The sequence below is a fragment of the Myotis lucifugus genome, unplaced genomic scaffold, assembly GCF_000147115.1.
Source record: "Myotis lucifugus unplaced genomic scaffold, Myoluc2.0 scaffold_11528, whole genome shotgun sequence".
Lineage (NCBI taxonomy): Eukaryota > Metazoa > Chordata > Mammalia > Chiroptera > Vespertilionidae > Myotis > Myotis lucifugus.
In genome coordinates, this window is record NW_005882576.1 from 1 (window position 1) to 5,019 (window position 5,019).

A 5,019-nucleotide genomic window follows, 5' to 3' on the forward strand; every position below is an offset into this window, starting at 1 on the left:
CAACAGTGGGCATTTTCTTCACTCTCACAAAGGAGGAACAAGGATTACTTCTCCCCATGCCTCAAGCAACTGACAAACACCTTCAGAAAGCCTGACATATGTCCCCTGGAGTTAGAGTCAGTGGAACCAGTGCGTGATTCAATGAAGCTGAGCCTGGGGCAGGAACTGACTGGATCTAACTGTAGAAGAGAGACTGGTTTGGAGCAAACAGCACTTTAACACCTGCTGAAAGAATGACTGTGTTTTCCATGGCTGACATATGGAGTCTGAGAAAGTGAATGGACAAAGACTGTCTTAAAAGGAAAGCATCCAAGGCAAGGTTGATTTGGGCTACCCAGAGCAGGAGTACGGATGGCCCACACTTTGGAACCACTGGCAAAGATGATCTTTAAAGGAGTTTTAGTAGCTGAATTTGTGGGCATTTTTTGAGCATGTATTTTGTTTAATAAGATGGACGCAAGTCAAGTTTATTACAAATCCATCAAATATTCTAGAATGTATGGAGTCAGAGAGCAAAATCAAGAAAAATGGTTGAACAACAAAAGTTGGGAATTTGGTCACTGGTCAAGGTGTACCCTATTGCATAGTATTGGGCATGATTAAAATTCCAAAGTTGACATGGATAGATTTTGGAATATGTAAGGCAAAATGTAAATTCCAATTAAGCCAGAGGTTTTATTCTTTGGACTACCTGTGAGGAAATTATGGAAGGTATGTTTATTATGTTATAAATAAAGTTTTGCTTATACTTTAAAAAGGAACACCCAAGAGATGCACCCGGAGAGACAGAAAACCCCAACAGAAGAGAGAACAGCAAAAGCCTGGGTACTTAGGGGAGTTTAATGTCCAGACAGAAGCTGCACCCATGGAGCCCTCAGATAAAAGTAGACATGCTCTAGTATGTGGCTCACATAGGAAGAGAAGCTAGGGATGAAGATGCCCTGAAGAGGAAAGGTCTGTGTTTCCAAAGTCAATATGTACTAGTACACTCTGAGGAAGCAATAATGGTGGGAATTTTCTCCACCCTCATGAGGACAAGACAAGGATCACCTCCTCCTGACCTTAATCAAATGAAAACAAGCTTGAGAAAGCTTGACTCCTGTCTTCTTCAGTCAGTTGAACACCAGAACCACTGCCTGACTCATGCAAATGAAATCTGGAATCGAGGGCTGAAAATGCCTGGCCAGACCATACAATAAGGCTGGATTGAATAAATAGGAACTGCACTTCCACCACATGCAGAGAGGGACTGTGATTTCCATAGTCCACATGAGAGCCCTGTAAAAGCAAGTGTACTCAGTTGTCTGAAAAGGAAAGCACAAAGGTAGAGCACCCAGAGAAGCAATGACCCTGACACAAGTGTGGCTCACAGGAGACTAGGGGGTGAGGGGGGAGTTCAGTGGCCAGTTAGAAGAAAGGCACCTGATGAGACTGGAGCCAGCAGTCTGCGGTCTCTTAAGGAAGTTCAAAATGGACCCGTAAGAGCATAGGCTCAGGTTTTCCTCTGTTCCCATTACAAATTTAATGACCATGCCAGGGTGTGTTCTTCTCCACATGCACTTTTCTCCCTGGGAACCACATCTGGAGTGGTGGTCAAGTGTAGGAAGGAGATGAAAAGAGAAAAGGCAAAAAGAAGTACTACATTCCACCTATATACACATACACACACATCACTAGCAAGACTACGAAATCCATGAAGGTGCCGGTTTCTAGTAGACAGAAATTTCCCAATATTTAGAAGTGTAGGGTTTTGACTGTTACAGTACATTAGGCTACTAACTGCATCAAAGTAACCACAGGATGATTGGTTATTTAAGAGGTAAAAGTTGGCTATGAGACCTTCTGGAGATTTCCTGCCAGACTAGGGAAGATAAGATCCCAAAGGCAGCTTTCATGCATAAGTAGAAAGAGACTATGGTTAGTTTCTCTTTATGCTCACCAAAAGACACTCAATGAGCCCTAGCCTGTTTGGCTCAGTGGATAGAGCACTGGCTCACAGGCTGAAGAGTTCTGCGTTTGACTGTGATCAAGGGCACGTACTCGGTTGCAGGCTCGGTCCCCGGCCCTGGTCGGGGCACACGCGAGAGGCAACCAATCGATGTGTCTCTCTCACATAGATGTTTCTCTCTGTCTCTCCCCCGTCCCTTTGATTCTCTCTAAAATCAATGGGAAAATACCCTCACGTGAGGATTAATAAACAAACAAAAAAAGATACTCAATGAACGGATGTTAAAGACCTACTCTGGAAGAAAGCCTATCTTTTGGAAAAGTTTCTGCTTTTCCTCCAACAAATGTAATACAACAGTATCAAAAAAGTTGCCCTGGCCGATTTGGCTCAGTGGATGGAGCATCGGCCTGCAGACAGCAGGGTCCCAGGTTCAATTCTGGTCAAGGGCACATGCCTGGGTTGCGGGCTTAATCCCCAATAGGGGTGTGCAGAAGGCAGCCAATCAATAATTCTCTCTTATCGTTGATGTTTCTCTCTCTCTCCCTCTTCCTTCCTCTCTGAAATCAATAAAAGTATGTTGGGTTTTTTTTTTAAAAGCTATAACATTCTTAGAAAGGGCTGTGCAAATGTGCAAAGGTCACTGCGGGAGAGTCGGGGTGGGAGGACTTTGTGCACGGTGGCAGGAGCAGGCAGCGGTGGCAGCAACAGCCAGAAACCAGGTACGAGGCCGAGGGGACCTGTCCACTGGTAGCCATGGACAGGCATGCGAAGGCGAAATGGAGCCTCAAACCTGAAGGACCATGCCGCCTTGGTCCAGCCACCAGCCACAGGCTACTCTCTGATAGCAGCAGCTGTACTGCGACCCCCATTCCTCCACCTCCCCTGCCTATACAACCTCCTACACTCTTCCTCCTCTCGTCTCCAGGCCAGGCCCTGTGCCTGCCGCCATGGCAGAAGCATCTGACATCAGAGAAATCTAGCCCAGAGATTTCACATGACCTAGGTTGGTACCATCTCCTCCCCCTGCAGCCCCAGTGGCTGCCTGCACCCAGTCCCACTCTGGGTCTTGTGTCTCTCCTGTGATAATACTGACACAGCCAGCAAGTTAGAATGGAACAAACTGAACACCTGATGAGAGAAAGGGAAAGTTGCTGGAGCAAAACAATGGATTTCCCTTTCTCTTTCAGGCAAGGGATCATGGGAAACACCATTCAGCAACCTCCTCAACTCATTGGCTCCACCAACATCTGTCAGGAAGATGCCTTTGATGACAACAGTGACAACAGAAGATCTTCCTCCACTCACAAATGGCTATCCACCATCAATCGGCATGTATGAAACTCAAACCAAATACCAGTCTTCTAGGCAGTATCCCAATGCATCAGCCAATGGCTTTGGTGCAATTAGAAACTTTAGCCCCACTATTACCATTCAGAAATTCCAAACACAAGATCACATGAACTTCTAGAAAAACCTTCTCCTCCACATCTACCACCTCCTCCTTCAGTACTACAAATTGTGATTGCAAAGAAGACTGGCTCACCTGAAATTAAACTAAAAATAACCATAACTAACCAGGATGGCAGGGAATTGTTTGAGTCTTCCCTCTATGGATACCTTTTCAATTAAGTACAGGCAAGTGAGCACACAAAGTCAAAGCATGAGAGCAGAAAAGCGGGGGAAAGCAAAAGTTTGACTCGTCTATATCAGAAGAGCACAATTCACACAAAATTCCCAAATTAGAATATTCACACAAAATCCCCAAATTAGAATCCGAGGAACAATGAAAGGGCTGTTTCTGGGGGGGGGAAAAAAGAAGATCCAGTACTAAAAGAGGAAACCTTGGTTTAACCAACATTACCTTCTATTCCAACAACAGAAGTATCTAGTATCTGCTAGTGTTAAGTGCCAGGTTGGTGATCATGTTTGGTCTCAAAAGGGAACCTATCCCTGGTGGCCTTGTATGGTTTCAAGAGATCCCAGCTCGAGGTTCATACCAAAATTAACGCAAGAGGTGCTCAGGAATAGCACGTCCAATTTTTTTTAGCAATCAACCAGAGAGGGCATGTGTTCATGAAAAACGGGTATGTAAGCAAAAAGGTCATAGACAGCATGAGGAATTACTGGCTGAGGCAACCAAACAAGCCAGCAATCACACTGAGAAACACAAGATTTGGAAACCCCGACCAGAGAGAGATCGCGCCCAATGGGATATTGACATTGCCCGTGCAGAGAAAGCATTGAAAATGATTGGAGAGGCAAGAATAGAAAAGTTTGCCCTAACCAGTTTGACTCAGTGGATAGAGCGTCAGCCTGCGGACTCAAGGATCCCAGGTTCAATTCCGGTCAAGGGCATGTACCTTGGTTGCAGGCACATCCCCAGTAGGGAGTGTGCAGGAGGCAGCTGATCTATGTTTCTCTCTCATCGATGTTTCTAACTCTCTATCCCTCTCCCTTCCTCTCTGTAAAAAAATCAATAAAATATATATTTTTTTAAAAGAATAGAAAAGTTTACTTTGTCCATATTGATAAACATCCTGAGGAGGCTTTATCACTAGTGAAAATGAATGCTGCCTCTAAAGCTGAAGTTTAAAACAAAAAAACAAACAGAAAAAACCGGAGACCAAGATCAATGCTGAGTGAGTACTCAGCCAGAACAGACCAATGCAGGTGAAGTGGCCTCCTCACTATCAAGTACTGACATTAAAGACATAGCCAGTAACAGCACATGAGTGTGAAAGAAGAACCACCTCCCATTAAAATAGCCTGGAAAGGGAGGATCCCAACATGGTGGCCAGCAGGACGGCAGTGAGGAAGAGAGTGTGAGTTAAGGAGAGGGGAGTGTGTGGTCGTATGTGGTGTGTGTGTGGGTGAGTGAGGGACAGTTAGATCTCCCAGGAGTCTGGGGACTGGAGGATCAGGCCCTGCTGGACAGGGAGCCCCTGCTACCTTTACAGGAACTCCCAGGCCCGGAGCGGCTCTGGTGCGGAGCCCATGCCATTCTGAAGGGAGCAGCAGCGGAGGCCAGGAGTGCAGCCATACCAACACCCAGACTGGCCTGAGACAACACG

At 45.8% G+C, this 5,019-nt stretch overlaps 2 pseudogenes; both read left to right on the plus strand.

Moving 5' to 3' along the window:
* Positions 1 to 351: 351 nt before the first annotated feature.
* On the plus strand, positions 352 to 2,928 carry LOC111824911 (annotated as a pseudogene).
* A 184-nt stretch (positions 2,929 to 3,112) lies between these two features.
* On the plus strand, positions 3,113 to 4,760 carry LOC102424513 (annotated as a pseudogene).
* The last annotated feature ends 259 nt before the right edge of the window (positions 4,761 to 5,019 follow it).